Consider the following 23578-nt stretch of genomic DNA (forward strand, 5'->3'; position numbering starts at 1 on the left):
CAAAGACAGGCGACGACAAACACAATCCAGAAACCGGTGGAGAGCAGTCCATGCGCAGTGCTCAACCAAAAAGAGAGTGCGACTGCGTGTGACAGAGAGAGATAGTGCGCGCGCCTATCGAGTGCGAGTGAGTGCGCCTCATATAAATGAATGGGCGGCAGTCTGGCAGAGCCGACAGTGAGAGCGAAGCGGCTGAATTGAACAACAAAAAAGTAATAGAAAAGCGCCGGTATGCGGCGATGTCTCTGGCGCAAACGGAACTATTTGCAGCGCGCTCACTGTTTGAGGCGCTCTCTTACTCTCTTTCTCTCTCTAACCCCCGCTTTTAATAACAAACTCACTCTGCCACCGGAAAAAAGCAATTGTGGCGGGGGTGTTTTTATGCCCTTTTCGTATTGCCGAGAGCGCCAACAAAAGCAAGACAGAGAGCTTTGCAGAGAGAGAGAGAGAGAGAGAGAGCGACTGTGTGTTTTAGGGAGCTGCGTTGACGTCAACGACGCCGTCGTCGGCGTCTGACTCAACCGCAGCGCCACCACCCAAATTCGCACAGTGGAGCAGAAGTCGAGCATATTGAGGCAATTATTACTTCATTCATCAATTTTTCAGCCGTTCGCTTTTGGCACTTTTCGTTTGTTGTTCGCGTGTAAAACGACGTTAATTGCCGTCGGCGTTGGCGTCAACTTTAGCGCAGCCACTGCCGCTGGCGTCACTTCTACAACAACCAAACGCCTCCGTCGCAGACATCACTGCGGCTGCTGTCATCCAATTGTGTTCGCCAAAAAACTCAAAACAAGTGGTTTTTTGGCATTTGGCGAACGCGTGAGAAACATATTTGAACGCTCGGCAGCGCATCAGCCCATTGGCAGCGCTGTCGTCGTCGCTGTCGACGTCAGCATCATATCCCCAGAAATATTTGGCATTCAGCTATCTTTGCATCAGCTGGCAGCTTGACGTCGACGTCGGCGTCGGCATCAGTGACGCTGTTGCCTTTGCCGTTGGCGTTGGCGTCGCTTCGAGACTTGACCGTTTTCTATGATGACTTTTCAGGCCATTTTTCGTGTGAATCTGATTTTTTTTATATAGTTTTTTTTTTGCCATTTGAGTTTTTTGTGTGTTTACAGCTCGTAAACATAAATCATATAAAATATAATGCGTTATTTCTGTCTACTTTGTTGTTTCATTTATTTATTTATTTATTTATTTTCTTTATTTATTTTTGTTTGGCTACAGACACGAAAAATAGTTGCAGTCAACGCGACGTCTCCGCCTTTGGCTGTGTTCAATCAACATGATCATTAAATGGAATTTATTGTAGTGCTCAACTGCGAATCGGCCATAAAGATAAGCCAAAAATTGTTTGGCAATGGAAAAGTCAAAAGCAACTGCAACGCCTGTCAGTTGAGTTGCCACCTCACTAACTGTTATACTGTCATACAACAGTTGGCAATAGAGCAGCAGTGATTCAAGTTTCTGCTGTCGTAGAACAGTTAGTAATGGTAAATGCGATATCTATCGTATATCGTATGCTCTGTAGCTATCAGATTAACTGTTATACTGACATATGACAGTAATAGAACATCAGTGATTCACTTTTCAGAGACAGACTATTCCACTCTCATATAATTAATGTTGATAAGAACATTTGCGATATCTATCGTATATCTTTGGCCATGCAGCTATCGCATTGGCTAGTTAATGTCAACTCGTTGTCACTTTATTTCAAGGTTCTCCTTAGTCATAAGCGTATTTGTTGTTTATAAATAAATGTCAAGACCCTAGCTGAGACCCATTTCAGTAGAAACCCAAACAAACACATCACGACGAACTGTGCAAATCTAAACGGATCAGACGATAACCTGTTTCGATGCGATTATTAGAAATTCCCATAACTCAAATTGACTCTGGGATTGTTTACCTGAGCTTAAGTGATTGATGTTTGCTATAAATAGACAACAATCTTGTACTGTATAACAGTTGGGTTAACCGTGGTTAACGAGTGATTTTCCCAAACTGCGAGTTTCATAGAACTTTAAAATGAAAATTCACATTTTAGATTTCCTTATCCATCGATGAGAAATTTCATTACATGAAAATTGCGAAAATGTGAAAATTGCTAAAGAAAATCAGCAAAATTTGATAAAGATAAAAGTAATGCAAATACAAATGATATATGTAGATACATATACAGACTATCGTACATATAAAGAAAAAGGGACAAAAGCAATTTTCAATAGAAAATAACAATTTTATATGGCTTGCATTTTGTGTGCGCGTAAGCTAAAGCGAAAGGCAAAATAAAAAAGAATTTATTTATCAGTTGATAAAAGACAACAGCAATAGCAACAGCAACAACAAAAGGCGAAGAAGAACGGCAACAACAACAACAAATGATAAATTCCAAACGCAAAGCCACCAAAGCCAATCGCACAGCGTGCGTGACAAGGACAGTGATAGAGGAGCTGGGGTAACAACAAGCAGCAACGGCAAAGCAAAAGCAACGATAATAGCAAAACAAACGACCGACTGACAGCAGAGACGTCGCAGAGGACGCGGCTGCGGGCGCAAAATTTTCAATTGAAAACGAATGCGTATAAATGCGCCCATATGGTAAATATACAAGCCAAGGGATGAGACTAGCATGTGTGTATTGTATGGCTATGTGTGTGTGAGTGTAGGGTGCTGCACGCAGAAAATTGCGACGTCGCGCTGCCTACGTCACTTGCTGCTTATCGGCCGCCTGCTTGCAATTTTCATGCTGGTGCGACAACGTCGACGTCGCAGTTAGCAGCGTTCTGTTCTGTTGTTGCGAGGGTGTAAATGCGTTAAAATAATCAGGCGATCGCTGCCGACGCAGCAGCTGTGCTGCCGCCACCACCACCATCATCCTCAGTCGCTGCGTTATGGGCTTTGTTCTGTTTGCTTAGCTGCTGGTAGCCGCCGCAAGCAGCGACGTCAACGCAGCATCTTTGGCTGTATTTATTCAACTGTTACGCAAAGCGACTGTTGGACTTGGACTGTTGCTTTGCACTACCCAACGCACAGTTGGAATTTTATGTTTGCCCAACTTAGGCTGCCTTCTCCCTCTTCCTCTTTCTCTCCCACTTCTACTCACACTCCCACTCACTCTCGCTCACTGTCACGCTCACACGCATACATACATACATCGTGTCATTCTTTTCCATTCTCTCAGTTTATCTTATGTGCATAACTTTGTTCATTTCGCCCCATTTCATTTCGTTTACAGGTTGTCAAGAAATTAAATGCTCGTTATTAGTTTTTCTTTCCTTTTGCTTCGTTTCCCCATCATCCTCATCATCGTCATCATCAGCATTCCTATTCCTTATCAGTTGTGTGTGCGTTCGCTCTGTATATATATATGTATAGCTCTCTCTTTCTCACGCGCTCTTGCTGTGGTGTGGCTCTGGGCGCTCTCACACTCCTTCTGCTACGTTCGTAGCGTCGATGCCGACGTCGACGTCGACTGCGCTGCCAGCATCGCCAAATGCTTTGACGACTCATCAATTTGTGCGGCTTCTTTGCCAAAGGCGACTTACGCTGACCATTTGCTGGCTTAACGCGCACAACACAAACTGCCTCTGCCTCTGCCCCTGGCCACGCCCCTGCCACTGTTACCGTTAGCCTTAGCGTTAGCCGCTGCAAGACCCGCAGCCACCCACATAACGGCACTAATGCACACACACACACACACATGTATAAACAAACATTTATTGCATGTTGCTTGTCAATCGTCAATCGAAAATTCTAGCCATTATTGTTGTTGTTGTTGTTGTTGTCGATGTCGTGGCTCGACGGCAAAATTATCGCAAAAAGGGAAAATAAATATAAATGTGTATCCAAATAAATGAGTAAGCATGTGTGTGTGTGACTGTGTGTGCCTGTGTATCTGTTGTATAAATAAGCGATTTTTATTAGACTCACAGATAAAACTGTTAATGACAAACACATTTGTGCAATGTTTTGATGTTTTGTTATGATTTTTTTTGTTTTTGTATTTATTATTATCTATCTCCTGTTTGTATACATCTTCTTCCTTTGTTGTTGTTTTCCAGTTATTCTTTCTGGGTCAAAGCCATTTGGGAAAGGGGATGAGGATCAATAGCTTTTCGAATTACGGATTACCATTAAATCATCAGGCAAAGCCATTTGATTTCATAATACCTCACAAAATTACATTTTAGTTAATACTTAGATATATGTATGTGTATGTGTATATAATCTACATTATTATTATATACATATATTGGATATTTAATCTTATTGTTTTATCTGCCTTGTTTTTCCCCTGCCTTTTATCAGAAATATTTACTTCGATGTCGTTTGTGCATGAGCTCATAGGATTAAAGAAGTCGCCACTTCACGTTTCTCACTCATGTATACTAACAATGTATGTAGGTAGTGCATGACTATACCCTGTAACTAGAAAAACAGTTTTAGCTAAACAAATATATTAGAGAGATCATTTTTATAATCAATGAGAATTGCAGAGAAGAGCACTCTATCAAAACTTGATTCCATTTCATTTCATTTCATTTTCAATCTCAACTGGTACTTTTCTATTTTTCCATTACAGGGTATCTGAGGCACACTAGACTTTGCCATGGAACGGAACTGCCCTCCTAACGCTTTCACCTGACGTCAGTGGCCGACGCAGCTGACGCTGACGCTGACGCGTCGCGACGCTCAACATTTGCATTCATTGAATGCGAAGTAGCAGCAAAAAGCAATTGGCTAAAAATAAATACACATGTGTAAGGTCGTTATCATTCACGGGACTAGCAAAGTCCCCACTCCAAAATAAAAAAAAAGAATAACAACAGTAAATCGAAGAAGAACCAGCACAGATATGGCAAGAAATAGAGGCCACAATATGGAAATCAGTGAAGTTGTTTATCGAAACGATGTTTCGGGCTGCCAGAGCATGGGGCATACATAAATACCTAAGTAGTTATCGGTCCCATATAGCCCTGATATCAGCGACATAGACAGACTCACATTTTGTGGGCGTTCTTCCGTTTATTTTATTTATTATTTTTTTTTTTATTTGCAACGGGCTTATCGATTTTCGGAATGTAGTTTATTTTTAGTAAATTTGATGTCGTATCTGGTAGTATATAGGGTATACAATAGTATAGAATACATCAACAGCAAAAGTATTTAGCGATAAGACAGGAAACTGGATTAGGTTGTGGCGATACGTCAGTCGATATGTTTATAAGTACGGGGTGTTACCCCTGCGATAAGACAGAGGATATGCAAAATATATTTTGGAATTATGTGGGAATTTTGTGTTTTTGAAAGGCAAATGATAAATGGCTATAAATATATAATATAATTATGAGAAATGGTAATAATAATATAAATGTTTATATATATGTATTATTTATTTATATATATATTTCAATATCATTTTAATGAATATGCTTAATTAGTGCTTCTTATTCCAAGTTTTAATTTGAATAACTTAATTAAAACGACACTTAAAACTTCTTTTCAGATCCCAACCCGCAAATAGTTCTCATTAAAAACTGTAAACTTGGAAGGAAAATTCATTTTTCAAGCGATGCCGCAAGGTAAGCGGGAGAAAAATGCGGCAAAGGTATTTCTCTGCTTTTTTTCTTTTTCCCCCAGCTACAGGAAAATGTCAAGAAATATGTGTAGCAAATGCGGGAAAAGTTGGATAGGTAGGCGTGGCTGCCTGCCGGCTAGGAATAAGCGGAATTGCATTAAGTGCATCCGTTTGGAGGGTGGCAGATCTCAGTCCATGTGTGCGTGTGTGTGTGTGTATGTATGTGTGTAGGAGGGGTAGCAACTGCCTGGCATCCTGTCGAGCTGTCACCTTGAGACACAGTTTGCCTGGCATGTGGCAAAGGAATTCAAGGTTATGTCATAGATGAAATTAGTTCAGTAAATGGAACATTTTGAGACAGTTAACTAGTAAATTGAGAAGGGGGTGGCACGGGGCAGGGAGAGAGTGCTCTGTCTAACCATCCTTCAATATGTAAAACTCAAGGGAAAACTACAAGGAAACTCAATCTCTGCCAGTTGCTTATCAAACTTCAATTTAGCTAAGACAATTTAAGTGTTAAAATCAGCACGATAATGTGTGTGGGTGTGTGTGTGCGTGTGTCCATTTTAATGATATCATAAGCTTGGACAAGATGGTCATTAATGGACATCAAACATAATGAACATCAAATGGCTCACACACACACACACACACACACACACACACACACACACACACACACACACACACACACACACACACACACACACACACACACACATGAATAAGCGATAAACCGAAGCGTCTGTTATGCGGGGGTCAGACAAGTCCTGCTTGTGCTTACATTCGGCCGACACACACACACACACACACACACACACACAAATACATCCGCCCACTCATATGCAGATTAAAAGACGCCTGCGCGTAAGCTTTTCGTGTAATAATATATAATTTAAATGAGGTCAAAAGACGAGCTATGGAAAATTGATAGCGCTGCGTTATGCTGAAAGGTGGCGAGAGGAGGAGATGGGCGAGGGTAGGTCAAGCAGTTGTGAGCATGCATAATATTGATATCTTAATGAGCAGGGAAATTAATGGACTGTGGGCGTAACGATAGGCCAGACGAGAGGCAGCTGGAATACAAGCGAAGTAAGCGTGGGAGGCAATTAAAAACAAATAAGGATGATGACAGATTTTAAAGGCAGATTTATGATATAAATATATGTATTATATTAATTTGTTATCATTGAATTGATTTAACTGAAATGAAAGGCAATGCAAGTATTTGGAAAATATTCACTAAGCGAAGGTTGATTTGTCCTCAATTGCTCAACGATCTCTGGGCTGCAGAAATTGCTGAGCCTGAGTCATATTGCGTAATACTTTTCTCTAAATAGATGAGCAATATGTCTGCTCTACATCTTCATGCAGCTTTTCAGCTCTTTCAGCACTTGTCAATGGAAATTGACAGCTGTTAATTATAAAACAAAAAATTGAAAGAGAAAGGAAAAGAAAAACTCAAGCAGAGGCCAAGCTAGACATATATCTCGAGCAATTGTCATACAGAAGAGCAAAGGCAACAAGATGAGAAAGAGAGAGAGAGAGAGAGAGAGAGAGAGATGCAAACTGAAATGAAATGAAATCAAATCCATTAAATTCAGTTCAGTTGGGCAGCTCATTAAATTGGGTTTGGGGTTCTGACCTGCTGCTGTTGGCGCAGCTCATAAATCATTTCAGTTTTCCGCTGCATTTTCATAAATTTAATGAGCATTAAGAAGAAGCAGCAGCAGACCAAAGAAGCCGAGCTCTGGCAGTTAATGGAGAGTTGGCGAAAAGCGTAACCAATACGTGGTCATCAGTCAGAGCGTAGTTCAATGTAAAACGATACGAACACACACACACACACAGTCTCACACTCACACACACATGGTCACATGGGAACTGGGTCTGGGCTGTGGCTTCTCGGCTCTGCGTTCTGGGTTCTCTGGGCATGACTGACGCTCAACTTGGGGCAACATTTCACACATGGCGGACAGTTTTGGTTGACAGCAAATCTGAATTTGATCAGAGCGCGCAAACATTAAAAGCGCAATTTAAAAAGCCAGAGGCGACGAGCACAAAAAGTGATTTATGAACGCCCACACTGAGCCACAGCTCAGCACACAGCACACTGCACCACAGCAGAGCACAGCACAGCGCTGTACACCACCCTGACCCACTCCGCCCCACTGCTTAATTTTGCCTGTCTAATTTTACATAAAAAAAAACAAGAAAGTTCTATTTAAGGCTATTAACGACTATCGAGTACCCTTATTATTATCTATTTATTATATATTTATTAAGAATTTATATTTATTAATTTAGATATATTTTTTTAATAAAAATTTATGCGTACAAGAGAAGTAAATGGAAAGAAAAATTTTAAGTTCAAGTTACTTGTTCAGGAAATGAAATAATCAATTAATAAAAAATTGTTTGCTTAGATTAGATTATAAAAATTAATCATACAAATATTTTATAATTTTTTGTTATAATCGCAAATCCAATACTTCAATTTTCTTTTTATAAAAAAATTTATTATTTCTATACATCTATTACAGATATCTAAATTTCTAAAAAATATTTATATATCTTTCTTTTTTTTTAATTAAATTTTTGTTGGCTAATTTGTATAGTTTACTATTAGTAATGTATAACATCTCTACATCTATAACATATATCTATATATCTCTAATAAATATTTATATATTTTTCCATATATCTGTAGCTCTCTATATACACATCCTTCTTGTATAATAGATGTAGCATAAATCTATCATATCTATACATCTATGTATATATCAATTATATTATTATATATCTCTACACACACATGTCCTCCCTAGCACTCAAGCCAGTTACGATCGGGCCCATGCTTTACAGGGTATTCACAAAATGAAATGCAGGAAATGAGTAAAGCTGATAACGCGGCGTATGCGCAATATATGCGCTTAGTCATGCTGAAGGTGTGAGAGCAGAGCGCGGACTTTGCTGAATTATTGACGTTAGTTTTTGTTGCTGCTGTCGCTGCCGCTGCTGCTGCTGCTGCTGCTGGTCGCAACTTTTCTAATTTCTAAACACGCTTTAAAAAATCAAAAAGGTGAATAACGACGACAGCAACAACAACAGCAAAAAAGTGGCACGAAAAAAGGAATTGTATAAAGTAGAAAATGTGGAGCAAACGCGTAAATTGGCAAAGTACGCGACAGGCGACAGGCGAGAGCGGGGGCGGGTGCTGCAGTGGGTTGGCTGGGCGTGAGCGGGGGCTTATTGAAATGGCAGCCCTTTGTTTGGCTTTTGACTAACCGGGACGCCACTTAACGCGTCCTGCCGCCATTTCGGGTTAAGCCCCAACAACAGGATATTTTCTTTTTTTTTTCGTTCTCCTTTTTTTTTTTTATTATTTTTTTGGTTCTCTCGTTCGCCCGACTTGTTAAAAGTGTCAATTTTCGCTTTACGACGCGTGGGTGCTCCGAATAACTGGGGCGGCTGGGCAGGGCGGGGCGGGGCGGGGCGGCAGACAAGTGGCTGCTCTGTTTGTTTATGCTCACATGAGGCGGACAGCGGCGGGCATAACAAGGCGCTGAAAGGCGCAAGGTACAAGGAATACAGCGGCTCCCGCTGGGAACTGAGAGCTGCGAGCTGAGAGCTGAAACTTCAAGGCGGGCGCCGAGGGCAGAGGCGTTCGAGGGGTTTCGGTTTCATGTCCATGTCGCGAGAGCTGTGACAACGTCGGGGGCTTATTGTGTTACACACACATACCAACACACACACACACACACTCACACACACTTACACATACTGACATACAGGAGCTGCTGTCACTGCTGGAGCTGGCTGTCAGCTACTTTTTAGTCCTCTGACAAAATTGCCAATTAAAACGTGCCGCAAGCTTGGGGCATGCAGCCCGCCTGTTATTTTTTGTCATCTCTCTCTCTCTCTCTCTCTCTCTCTCTCTTTCTCTTCTTCTTTTTCTAGTTAACTTTGAGCCGATTAAGAGGCGGGCAAACAATGCTGGGCGACAGGGTTGCCGCCTTTATTAGCTCCTTTGGCTAATAGTTATGCAAAGGTAGCCAGAGCCTTTAATAATTAAGCACGAAATTGCAGCGTTTCATGTTGCCTTTTCTCTCTCTCTCTCTCCCTCACTCTTCCCTCTCTATCTCTCTCAGTCTTTGTTTGTTGTTTATTTAATTCTTTATCTTCGCTGCTTTTCTATTCTTTTGACTGCTGATTAAAGGGATCACAAATTGTCGAGGTCGGATCGGATAATGCCGGCTAGCCAAGTGTTTTTTGGTACTTACCCACACGCTTTCTAGCATTGGCTTTGCACTCAAATGGCTTGTGAAACTTACCTGCAAGTAAAAAGAGAAGGAAAATGCGTTGCGATAAGTTGTTTGTTAGCTGTAAAGAGCTTAAAGCTAAAATGTTATGCATGAGAAGCGCATAGAAAGGCTGGTATGTAATTGACTTTTTTTTCACCGTCTCATATTCGGTATGTAATTTAAATCCTCAAAATTTGTAATTTTTACTAGAAATTTCCTGAATTTTCCTAAATTTTTATCTCTGAAACCTCTTGAGAGGAGCAGAGAAAGGCGTTCAGATTAAATCTATCTCTTCAATATTTTATACCAAATACTCAAGATTCATCTTGCCAACAATCATATTTGCCAAGCATGAGGTTTAAGTGCATTAGAAACATTTGAGAAGCGCAAAGAGAGGCAAGAGTGTTATTGACTTATACCACTATTGGTAAAGTATATATAATTTCCCTAGTATGACTCTCCCTACCTCCATCAAAAGCCAGTTCGGTCCTCAGCTTGATCTGCTAATGCCCTAAAAATTGAATTTAAAGTCCTCTACATAAGCTTTTATATCTACAATCCAAGATTTATCCCAGCTGTCCATTGATTTGATTTGCACTTGAGTTGACCTTTCATTCGCATTTCGACTTCTAGCCAAGCACTTAGGCAAATGCTTTTCTATTTGCCGTTAAGAAAATAAGTTATTGTTTTCATTTCGTTTATCAAAGAACAGAACAGGAGCACTGTGAATATATCTATTATAATTCATCTATCAAAATCAAATATTTTTAGCCATAATTGACAAGCTGCCAACGTGTGCCTCACCTTCCCATTCCTCTTCTTCTTCTTCTTCTTCTTGTATCTGCTGGAGCTCTGCTCATTTGTTTTGGTCAACATTAAAAGAAATAACAATTTGTCAAACAAATAAGCAAAAGGCATCAAATGGAAACAAAACAAAACTGAAATAAAAACAACAGAGACAATGAGTGAGAGTGAGAGAGAGAAGCCAAATCTCGACTCAATTTGAAGAGGATGATGCTCGAGTTTTAGGCATATGACAAAAGTGTAGAGCAGCGGCATCAAGAGGGTCTATGCCATACTATATATATATATGCTATATTCGCAGGGAGAGTGAGAGAGAAATGCAAATATTGATTGATGTGCGCTTTGGGCCCGAGGCAAACACTAAGATTGATGATTGATAGTGTCGCATAAATATTAACAATTCATGACGCACAATCCGGTCAGACTTCGTTTCAGAGCAGAACGTGCTGGAGGTTGACAAGTCGTTTCGCTTCGCAATGAGCGAGAACAGAGAGAAATCTCACGCAAAAGTCATAGAATATTAATGAGAAACTTTTGTGGATACTGGGTTTAGCTACTCTGTGTCTGTGTGTGTGCCCCCTTCAAAAGGTGTTGAATGCAACAACAATCAATGCGAATCGTCTAGGCCAGCGCTTGGACACGCAATGCCACAAGACAATGCCAACATCGAGGCCTGAGCCGGGATCTCAAATCTGAAGCTGGAGACGCCTTGCTGCATACATTGAAGCGCTTTACATGTGCTGCCAGGGACGGGGGCGGGGCGGTGCGGTGCATGACACAGACAAAGGTGTTGCATGCACAGAAAACGAGAGAGAAAACAAAAACAAATAGAATAGTCCGACAAATGAAACTGAGCGACAATTGCTGGGGGCCGGCGAGTCTATGCGAGGGTTTTGCGTGGGTTGTGGGTGCAGCGCATTTTTTTCATCCATGAATTTTACACACTTTTTTTTGTATTTTGTTGCTGTTGCGATTTCAGCATTTCAGTCACGTTTGACATTCATATTTGTTTTGAAATTACGAGCAACAGCAGCAGGGGCAGACGAGGGAGCAGGGGCAGCAGCAAACGGAAGTGCGAACAAAAAGAGCGCGTGGGCGTTGCAATGGGAATGAATGCGTGCAGTGGTGGGTGGAGGGGGCAGTTTCGCTGCGTTGCGTGCAACATGGGTATTATAGCGTATTCCTTTACTTGTTGTCGCTGCAGCGAGTTTCTCGTTTAACTTTGTTGACACTTCGTTTGATGAACTATCCTCTCCTAGCTAGCAACTCACTCAGTCTGACTCCCCCACTCTCCCTCTCCCACTCTCTCTGCCTTTCCTTCTATATAGCTTTATGCTGTGCCCTGCTGCGGGGAATTGTCATAATTGAATATGTCTGCGTCTTCGTTACGGTCTCCTGAGCGAGAGTTTTATGCAGCCCGTTTAGAATTTCCATCGCCTGGGCAAAAGTGCAAAAGCGCCAATTCGATTGGGACTCTGCTAGCGTTTCGTTTTGGGCATTAAGGAAAATTGAAAATGAACCGACAGATGATTGAGACAGGGAGAGGGTGGGAAAGAGAGAGAGAGAGAGAGAGGGAGAGAGAGGGAGAGAGAGAGGGAGAGAGAGAGAGAGAGACAGAGTCATGTTGCCTGGGGAATAGTTGACAGTTGATTGTGAGCTATAACGTGACCCTATACAGCTCAATAACATTTCATAAAGTGTGAACGGCACAAATGAAAGACGTTCGTTCACCCGTTCATGCAGATAGCAACAGCACTACAATAAATACTATCACAAAATTCTGCAATATGACCCTGGGCTCACTCTATATGCGAGAATTTCATTAAAACTTGGCATTTTGCTGCGACTGCCACAGAGAGAAGACCTTACAGCTGGCGCAGCTCGAAACTCGAAACTTGAGTTAACTTTTTATGCTTTTCGATTTTAGTTTGGGTTTCGTTTTGAGCTTAAACTTTGATCAAATTCACTAATCGGGTTCGTTTCGGTGTAAGTTTGTGGATTGGATTTATCAAATTTGTATATGTACCCATTTCATTTGTTGAAGGTTGCTTAGCCTAATTTGGTAACAAATTTTTTAGTATATAAATAAATAATAATTTTGTTTCGCTAGTCTGCAATTTAATGAATTTTTATATTTGGATTTTATTTGTATATATATTTTTTTTTAATTATTAAAGGAATATAAAGGAAATTTTAAATAAAATTAATTATTAATTTTTATTATTTATTGAATTTATTTATTAAATTATAATATTAAAAAAAAACACTTTATATTATTATTTTTTTATAAAATATCCTTTCACTAAAAATAAAAAATATATATTATTATTTTTTTTATATATATTTATATTTTTTTTCATTTTTATTTTAATTTTAATTTTATATTTATTTATTTTTTTTTTAAATATTTATTATAATTTATAAAATAAATATGAGCATGTATAAAATATTTCCTTTCAGTGTATAATCTGAGTTTAATAATTTATTTAATAATTTTATTAATTTGCTTATTATTTATAATAAAGTTAATTTTTATCTATACTGTAAATATTTATATTATTTTTTAAATATATAAATTTAAATTTATTTTATATTATTATTTATTTCACGGTCTTTTCTCTTCATTTAAATAAATTTTGATTACACAATATTTAAGTGTAAGCCGTTTTTTATTTAGGGCTTCGCATAGTATAAAATATTTATGTCTTCCTCGGCTCTGGCACACGCTTCTGCAGCTGCCAACACCTCTGCCAAAAGTCGGCAAAGCTCCAGCTTGTGCCCCTGCCTCTGCCCCTCCATATACCCCTAGCCCGTGTGCCGCTTCGGTTCGCAATGGCAGCTGAAACGCGCAAAACATTTAATTTCAATTTGGCTCGCAGCGCAGCAGCCATAAAAACAAAAACGAGACAAAAAAAAAAAAAAAAAAAAAGGAGGGAAATAAAATAAAATAAAATAAAAGCGGAAGAAGCTGAACAAGCAATGAAACAATGGGGCGGGGGCAATCGAGTGGCATAAAGCCCAACTACGTATGAGCACTAGAAACTTGCACTTTATGCATTAATTCAAAAATCGTGTTCCACGGCCAACCGCAGCCAACGAGAAACCTCACTCCCTCTCTCCCTTTCTCTCCACATGCAAGTTGGCAACACTGGCGCTGGCATGTGTGAGAGTGTTGCCAACCAGCCAAGCGAGCCAACGAGCGAAAACTTGCTTAAAACAAAACCCAAAAACCGGGCAACCTCTGCTCGAACGGGAGAAGTTCTGGCCCAGCGGCTGTTGCTGCACCTGCCCCAAAACATAAAAAAATGCTTGCAACAACAGCAGCAGAGTGCTGTGAACTTGCCGAGCTGCCCTCGGGGCGTGCCAAAAAAGTTGGCACGGCGCAACTTTAAGGAGCCGTAGCAAAAACTTTCCGCACGCAGTTTCTATATTATGTGCGAAAATATTTGAGACGAATTAAAAGAGAGAGAGAGCGATAGATGAAGAGGGAGGGAGAGGAAGATAGCTAGTCCGTGCACGTATGCAGCGCACGCGACGCAATTATCCTGCAGGAATTTCTTAATTTTTTTGTGCGGCCGACGCCTCGAGTATCCCTAAAAAAAAAGAAGATGGCGAGCCGTAGAGCAACTGGAGTTTGGCAGCGAGTCCTGTGGCAGGACGACGTGTCAGCAGCTTTTGTTGTAAATACCATTAAGTCGGCAGCGTACGTGCCAAATGGCTGTTTAATTATGGCTCAAACACAACTCCCAGCCCAGCTCGAACTCGAACTCAAACTCAAACTCCAAGTAGAAGACGAAGTCCAGAGAGAGAGAGAGAGAGAGAGAGAGAGAGACGGCGCTCTGAAGACACCCAAAGTCTGAAGTTGTCTGCGCTTGATAACTATATTTGATATTAAAAATTCAAAAAAGGAGATCGGAAATAAAATATTTAAAAAAGAGAGAGAGAGAGAAAGAGAGAGATGTAGAGGGAGAGGCAGCGAGCAAGGTAAAATATATAAAATAAAGTGCATCAAAAATTTGCGCTTGGCTGCGTTTTAATGAGCTGCCGAGCAAAGGGAGGGAGGGAAGCGGGCAGGCAGGGCCTGAGACGTCTACAGTGAAACGTGTGAGTTATTAGACCGAAAGTTAATGAAGCAATCGCTGCCACAGGGCAGTGGGAGCAGACGGGGGCGGGGGCGGTGGAGTGTTGGTTGTCTAGGTAGACAGCGCCTAAGAGCATTCAGCATTAGCGCAAAAAGTTGGCAAACATATTTAAGCTTTTGGCTTTGGCTTTGGCTCCGCCATCGGGAAGTTTGTTTGAAAAGTTGATTGGCCCGCTGAGGACGTTTTCCAAGTGGATGAAAATGATGAAAATTAACAGAAAATACACAAGCTATATAATTATTTTTTGTATGCAAGAAATAAAAAATATAGAAAGAACTGAAAAAAAAAAAAAAAAAATAAACAAAGTTTGCCATTCAAACGCTACGCAAAAGTTAGCGAGCAATTTCAAGAAGAAATAAAATACAGGTGAAAAGGTAATCAAAATAAAAATTTCCATTGAATATTAACAGTTCAAAGTTGTATAAATATAGTTGTATAAATAATATACAGCATATAGAGAGGACGATAGCTGTTTATTTATATATAGTAAAATCAGGGCAACCGATTGAACACCAATTGATATATATGTATATTTGTTTAATGCATTGCTCTTCTATGCGATTCTCAGACGTATTTATACAAATTTAGACACATTGAGCTAACTTTCTATTATGACTGATTCACTTTTTGCCGTATACCGAGAGCTATAAGCCAAGTCACTCAAATTCAAAAGCTTATTGCCTTTCTCTGCGATTCTCATATATTTTTGTTTTATTAAAAACAAACTTTTATGTACAGTATTCATACAGAAGGCTGTTCATATGCCATAACTGATTGGCTCTTGGGCTTTTCTCTTGCCTAGCTCTACCTATCTCTTTCTAATTTATCCCATTATCCATTTCACTCTTTCTATCTTTCACTTAGAGTCCATCACCTCTTTTTCATTTATCTGCTCTCACTTTTCGACTCTCCCACATTTAATTACAATAATCTTAAACTTGTAATATTTATGAGAATCGCCCAGAAAGGCGACATTTGCAAATCTTTATTGCACAACTTTCAGTCATATCTTAGGGGAGCTCTCGGCTTTCAGCTCTCAGCTCTCAACTCTCTGGCGCCGTTTCCCATGTCGGCAAAATGTTGCTCAACTTTGAATATTATTTCTAATTTTCACACTTGCCCGCCCACATTGCACATCGCACATCGCCCATTGCCTATTGTACCCCTCCCACTATTTATATGCATAATACTCGAAGCTGTTTAGGGTCTCTGACCGGCTGCATTTTCAAAAACTTTTGCTTCAGTTGCAAAACTGGCAACTGCCAACTTTTAACTATTACCAACAATTATTTTGTCTAGTTAACTGTTCGAAAGGAGTTGAAGTGCGACATGCTTGGCACCTCATCAAGCAACACCTGAGCATACAGAGTAAGAGAGAGAGAGAGAGAGAGAGGGAGAGAGAAACACCTGCCCTTATATAGAATATGCAATTTGCGTAAACATTTATTACGCACTCAAAAGTTGCATGCAACTTTCTGCAGCAAGTTCTTTTTTTTTTTTTTTGCTCTCTATTATTTTTTTGCATGCTTGCTGTAATGGGCGTGGCAGACAGCCAGACAGACAGATACTCTGCATAATTTTATGATGACAATTAATTTCAGTTTTGTGCTTGCAACAAACAAGCTGCACTTGCAACGTGCTCTGCTCGGCCCCTCCCCCGCTGGCAAATTGTGGCAAATGTCTTAATCATTGCGGAAATGCTCGCAAATTACTTGAAGAGCGTGCACTTGAAAGCCAACCGCCCCCACCAGAAAAAAAAAACAACAAAATTCTCCAGCTATTTCTTGGAATTTCTGAGCTGCAACAATGGCAACTAGTTGTGCGTGTGTTTGTGTGGCGCTTTACATTTTGTGGTTGCAGCAGCTGAATTGTTAAAGGCGGTTTCTTTGCCTCCCTTTTGGGGCATCTTGTGGGTTGCGTGTTTGCCTCTAGAGCTTAGATGCCAACCGACTTGCCACCCCTTCATACACACACCCCCCCGCTTCCCTTCGAAAACTTTTTGGTCGTTCATGAACTGCCTGCTTAACCCGCTCGCTAGGGATGGGCTCAGCCTCCCTGCTTCCCCTCCCTTCTCTGCTCTCCTCACATAATCTTCGTTTTATCTGTGGCGGCGGCGCTATTTGCATTTTAGTACATTTGACTGCCACGCCCACACGCAGCTTGTCGCCTTTTTATTTTGTGTGCTTCGCTTGATCGTTGAATGCTCATTATTCTTGTTGTTTCTCTCGACTCATTGTTGTTGTTGTTGTTGTCCCGAGTATTTGCAACTATTTGCAAAGTAATTTCACGAGTTTTGTTGTTCGATTCTCGGCAAAACTTTTTCAACCCCTCTTAAGCGTTTTAGGGGCTGGGGCTGGGCTTGGGTTTGGGGCTGGGGCAGGCTAGCCTGTGTGCCTATTGTATTTTACTTTTGGTTTTTGCTTCCGCCTACATTATTTTTTTTGTTATTTTTCCTTTTTTCTTTTTGAGCTGTTATTGTTATTGTATTTGCCGGCGACTCTTGCGATATTTGAAGTTTTTGGCTTTTGCGGTTTCTGTTTCGACTCTTTCGGCTGTTTTCTACTCATTTTTCTTTTTTTGTTTCCCCAACTCAGGGCCATTTTATTTAGATTGTAAGTTTTTCGGGTTCCCTTGAACAGCATTTAAGAGGGGAAAATGGGCAGAAAAAGTAAAGTTTTATTTGTTATTTAAATGAAAGCAATATGAAATTGAGAGTATTAACAGGAGGCGAAAATATTATGAAATGACAGTTGAGTGGGAGGACGAGGGTGAGAGAGAGAGAGAGAGAGAGAGAGAGAGAGAGAGAGAGAGTGAGAGAGAGTGAGAGGGAGAGAGAGAGAGGGAGAGAGAATAGTAAATCATACTATAAAGAGGCAAGATTTTTACAGTGAAAAAAGAAACCAATATTTTCAATGCATTTCCCCGAATTAAATATTGCAAAACAAATATTTGCTATTACAAACAATTTTAAATAAATAATTTAAATAGAATAGTATACCTTACTATAAAGAGGCAAGACTTTTAAAATGTGAACAAAAAAAAAAAAAAAAAACAAAATATATATATATATATATATTTTAAATGCATTTCCTCGAATTAAATATTGCAAAACAAATTTCTGATTTTATAAACAATTTTAAATAAATGCTTTAAGAGACGCAAATTCGATAGCTGCAATAATTTAATAAATTGCAGAGGCGCAATAGGACAGCAAGCAAATGAAAAAGGTTATTTATAACACGCATACGCCCCATAGAGCGACACGAATATATGTTAAAGCAAAAAACGAAACCTTTTTTTTTGTTGTTGCTCACAGTGGCCCCAAATGTATTTGAGAATCTTGCTAAAATTGTATTCACAAACAGAAAGAGAGAGTGGGAAAAAGAGAGAGAGAAAGAGAGAGCGGCAGAGCCACAGACAGATATACAGCCTCGCCCAATTGCTGTGAGGCTTCAATGTCAAGCAGCTGCTGCTGCCCAAGCGTGGGCGCTCGAACAAAAAAAAATTAAACACAAAGAACATATGGCGCGCTGAGAGTTCTGAAGCTTTAAATTACGCACACGCTGCCATAGATGTCTTTAAATAAATATATACATACGTGTATGCGTTTATGTGTATGTGTATGTCAGTTATATCAGAGATCAAGAGCGAAAGCTGAATGAAGGCGAACGCTGGCTGGCTGGCTGGCACAACATGTTGTTGAGGCGTTGTAAAAATGAAAAATAAATAACAATCAGACGAAAATCAATATTGACAAGGATAGCGGCGGCCAGCGGACAGCAGGTGCCAGGATATAACTAAAAAAAAAAAAAAGCAACAACATAAAATAAAATAAAACGTAAAAAGAAAAAAAACATGTACTAAGCGCCCACAGACGAGCGCTTTACAACTAAAGCTGAACTAAAGCCAATGCCATATGTTGCCAAAGCGCATTAAAAAAGTTTTCTTACGGCTGTTGTTGTTGTTGTTGTTGTTATTATATATAAATAAATATATGTATATATATATATTTGTATATATTTAGTACAGCACGGCAAAGTTTTTTAATCAAGTGTAAAACATTTGTCACACTTTCTTTTCCTTTCTTCCTTTTGTTTTTTTTGTTTTTTTTGTTTTTTTGTTTTAAATGTCAATCACAGCTGCCGTTGCGTGTCCTGCGGCTGTTGCACTGACAACTTTATTTATTTTTCGCTGCAGCTGCTGGCAAAACAGCTGTTGCACACACACACACACACACACACACACACTGGCGCAGTTATGGCGTATGCAAGCGTTTATTGGATTCTGTTTCCTCTTCTATTTTCTGTTTTTTCGTTGATGGGTTCGCTTCACTATGTCGCACTGTTAGTTGAGTCTAGCGCACGCACATTATGCTTCGTACGTTGTCAGAGGCTAACTGAAGCTACGCAGCGTCGGCGAACAGCAGAAGGACAGCGGCAAGGACAGCGACGGCGACTGCGACGGCGGCGCAGCTGCCAGCATTGATGATTGAATGCCGGCAACAGGCAGCAAAAAAAAAAGGAAAACTGAAACTGAAGCTGAAGCTGCTGCAGCTGCTGTGCGTGCCGTGCTGGGCGTGCTGGGCGGGGCAGAGCAGGAAAGTCAACAACAAGCGCATATTCAACTGGACCTGCCAACCTGTTGAGCAACAAGTTGAGAAGCCCAAGGACTCACGCGTTCGCCCTCTCTCTTTCCCTCTATCTCTCTCTCTCGCCCGCTCGCTCGCTCGCTCGTTGTTTTCTGTGTGGCGTTGTCAATGTCATTGAAAAGGACTTGGCTGCCTGAAGCGGGCATGAATGAACACGCACTGTGCATACACGCACACACACACGCACACAGAGACCATTCACTGGCTGGCTGTAATTGGTGCGCCCATAAGTATGCAGCAGAGCTGAGCAGCTGTCGCCATATTCCTTTGGGTGTGCGCTCCTTGTCCACTTCCAGATTGGCGACGTCTTCTGCTAGCGGCTGCTGCTGCTGCTGCTGCTGCCTCTGCCTCTGCCTCTGCCTCATGCTCAACCTCTACTCCTCTTCTTCATTTCTTTTCCTTTTTTGCTGTGCCATTTTTGTGCCGGATATGCCGCTGACAGTCAATTAATAAAATGTTCAGCGCTCGCACAGCCAAAGGGCGTTTTCACTTCTTTTTTCTATATATATAAATTTTGTTTTCTGCTACTGAGGCTCGCTCTCTGTCAACGCATTCATTTCAATTGCTCGACTGCTTGTGTGTGTGTGTGTGTGTGTGAGTGGGCGACAAATGCGTCATCGAAGCTGTCAGTGAATGTGTATGTGTGTGTGTGTGTGTACCCTAATTAACATGAAGAGGCGTGCTAAACTTTACGACATTTACATTTCTTTTATTTTCTTCTCCGCACTTCGCTCAACTTTGATGAGGCGTGGGTTTATGGTTCTCTACGTGAAATGGTTGAATATTTCACTAAATTGCATAAGCTGTATAGCTGGATGGAATATATTTATGCAGGCATTGAGAGAGAATGCCATAAATATTTGATATAGTCAAGCAAAAGGCAGCTAAAGGCAAATCTATTGGAATTTTGATAAATTTACATATTTTTAAGTAATTTTCGTTTAAATTTCATTCACGTAAATTAAGAATATTTAAGGTAGTATAGCGCTTAAGTTGCTCAATAAATCATTTGAGTTAATTCCCTTGAATACTTTGCCATCGAGAGCAAATGTAATTTCCGCGCTGCATACGGCATTCGCAATCACACATTTGTCACACACACGCATACACATGCACACAGCGCACACATTTATATTTAATTATAATCTCCTGATGCAAAACCACGAAAAGACTCGTAATACAAAATCATTTGCAAATTCCCGCCCGGCCCGGGCCGCCGCCGCCGACAGAAATGTTGTCAACCTACGCTCCCTTGACGACAACAAGGCGGTCGTTATCATTAGCTTAGTATTCCCAAAACATATGCCAAATAATACAATAAAAGGCAATCAGCAACAGCTGCGACGCATTAGCACACACTCACACACAGAGAGAGAGAGAGTGAGGGAGACAGATAGACAGAAATATAATTTAGACGAAGCCAAAGTCAAGGCAAAAATGCAAAATTAGTTTTTGGGGCAAATCAAATTTCATCTGTGACCGCAAGAAATGTACCACTGTGCGGGTGTGCGTGTCTGTCTGTGTGTGTGTGTGTGTGAGCGCTGCCTGTAACCACAATTCACAGCAGTTTTGCGCTCTTGCCAAAATAAAGTTCTCTTATGGCCACTCAACACATCGCCAGCGGCAGCGACAATTTTGTCGCCACCAACAAAACAAAATGAAATGAAATGGAACTGAAGAGCAGCACACAGCAACATCAGCTGCGAGCCAAAGAGTTGTGCACTCGTTCCAGTTCGCTTCTCGCTCTCTTCTCGTGCGCCAGGGCTAAGAACATGCTTCCGGTTGGTTGAATGGGACTCGAAGCGAGGCGTGACGAGGCGAGGCGGGGCGGGGCAAGGCGATTGCTAAATGTCAAGGATACAACAACAATATCAGCAACAATAGCAACAACAACAAATGCAAACATCAGCTTCCACAAGGACAGCAGCAACAGCAACAGCAACGCAATTGAATGCTGTAATTAATTATAGTGTAGCATACATTGCGGCGCTGCCGAATACAAAATGGCTGCATAGCTAAGTCTGCAGGGTGGCGGGGGGTGTTGCCATATTGAGCGGAAGTGGGCGGCAATTGCGGCCGCAGACTAGCAATGCATCAGTTGCGCATTAGCTAGTAGCTCACTATTTGCATACGATTTAGCAGCAGACGGCAGCAATTGAAATCGCGTCTAACTAAAAGTGGATTTAGATTAGCAGAAGAAGAAGCCAGTTGTATGCGCAGCTGAGCATACAGAAATAAGAGTCGTTAGCTGCTATATTTACGAGTACTATACAAGTTTAAAATTTGGTGTAGAAATATGTATATATTCGCTCTTCGCTCGAGAGATGAGTTGTCCAAGTATTATTTTGTTAGTTTTGGTAAATGAATAATCAGGAGAATACTTTGGCTATATGTATGAAAGATGTTGTTCTCTTAGCAGCAGAACTTACTTAGATCTAGCTTTCTTTAGCTATATTATAATTTCTTGTGAATACAATATATGCCTGTTCTTCTTAAATAAGTCTTTAAAGGAAATATCGTATGAAATTTACACGACGAGTGAACATTTTATTAACTTATTTATAATGATAATATTATATTTATGTAGGATGGACAGATGGGCTGAAGAAAATGCCTAGATAAATTCAGCTAGAATATTCTAATCATATAATGTGCTGCCTTTTAGAGAGCATTAAACTCAGTCTAAATCAACATAATAATAATAGCAAATAAATGGAATATAGAATGGGAATATACACCAAGGGGATAAATTAACATGAATCTGCCAAAAATTATGAAAATTAGTTATTCTAAAAAAAAAAAAAAATATTGAGATCTCTCCATGTGATACAAAAGTGGAAAAAAATGCATTCATATTTTTTTATGTTATTTATAATACTTTTTTTTCGATTTTTATTTAACAATTCTATAAAAGTGAAAAATATATGCATTTCTATATTTTTTTAGATTTTTTGTAAACAATTTTATAAGATAAAGCAACTTGTTTCAACGCTTTGTGTTTCGGTTAGATAAGCAATTTCAAGATAGGGCTGAAGAAGCCTATATATATGTATATAGAAAACTTTTAATCAATATCTTTATGCATTTAAAGAAAAGCCTCAATCGTTTGACTCTTTCACTAACTTCTTGTGGGATATCTCTCCTGAGTCTCTCCCAGTCATAATCATAGTTAAATTGAGAAATCCATCAACAACTATGCCTGTTCTTCACTCCAACTTCATGCTCATCACATCTATTTCTCTTTATGATGAGTGAATTACCCCTTCTATACGAGTCGAGCATAACGGTTCAGCTATTATAAAACCGAAGCACATGCCATTTACAATCACTTAAAATCTCTTTAATACACATTAACAAAAAATAAGAAATAAAAAGGCAATTCAAAGAGATAGCCGCAAACCATTTGCCATTTGGCGATTGATTCACAGTAAATAAGTTAAAGCAATTAGCGTGCGTTTTGTTGCTTTTACTTCAGCTCGTAATCGCAATTGGAAATTTCATTTGGGGTTTTGCGCTTTTTGACGTCAGCGTCAACAACAATTGGCGAAATGTTTTTCTATTTATAAACGAGAAAAAGGGGGGCGAAAGGCGCAGAACGCACGAGCTACGCAGCGGGGCGACAAAATGCCATCAATCAAATGGGTAAGCGGAAAGACACGAAAAGAAATAGAACCCAAACATGGAGAGTAGAAAAAAACAAAGAGAAATGAATGCAAATAACAGTAAAGGCTAGAAAAAAAGGGTCGACAAGGCGAGCAACAAACAACAAAGGGTAAAGTAAAGAATCGCCTGACAATTCACGTCAGAGTTCCAGTCACAGTTTGTAGTGCTTAGAACGGGGCGTGGCTAGAGGCTGGAGCGGAGGCGGGGCCAGACACACAGACACACACACAGCGAGGGCAGTTGAAAATTAAATTAAAAACGTTTAGCATTCGTGTTGCATATTTTTCGGCTGTCAGCGCAAAATGATGAAAGCCGAAAATGAGACGAGCAGAGTGAAAGAGTGAAGAGCAGGAGCAGCAGCAGGAGCAGGAGCAGGCAAGAAGCTTGTCAGGATGCTGCTGAGCTGGCATTTAAAGGCAGGCAGGCAGGC

General features: G+C 40.3%; 1 protein-coding gene across 3 annotated transcripts in view; it reads right to left on the reverse strand.

Annotated features, from left to right (window-relative positions):
• LOC6582444 (protein alan shepard) overlaps positions 1–23578 on the reverse strand; it is a 158954-nt gene that overhangs the window by 29909 nt on the left and 105467 nt on the right. The window lies entirely within an intron of this gene.

Source organism: Drosophila mojavensis, unplaced genomic scaffold, assembly GCF_018153725.1.
Source record: "Drosophila mojavensis isolate 15081-1352.22 unplaced genomic scaffold, ASM1815372v1 contig_74, whole genome shotgun sequence".
Lineage (NCBI taxonomy): Eukaryota > Metazoa > Arthropoda > Insecta > Diptera > Drosophilidae > Drosophila > Drosophila mojavensis.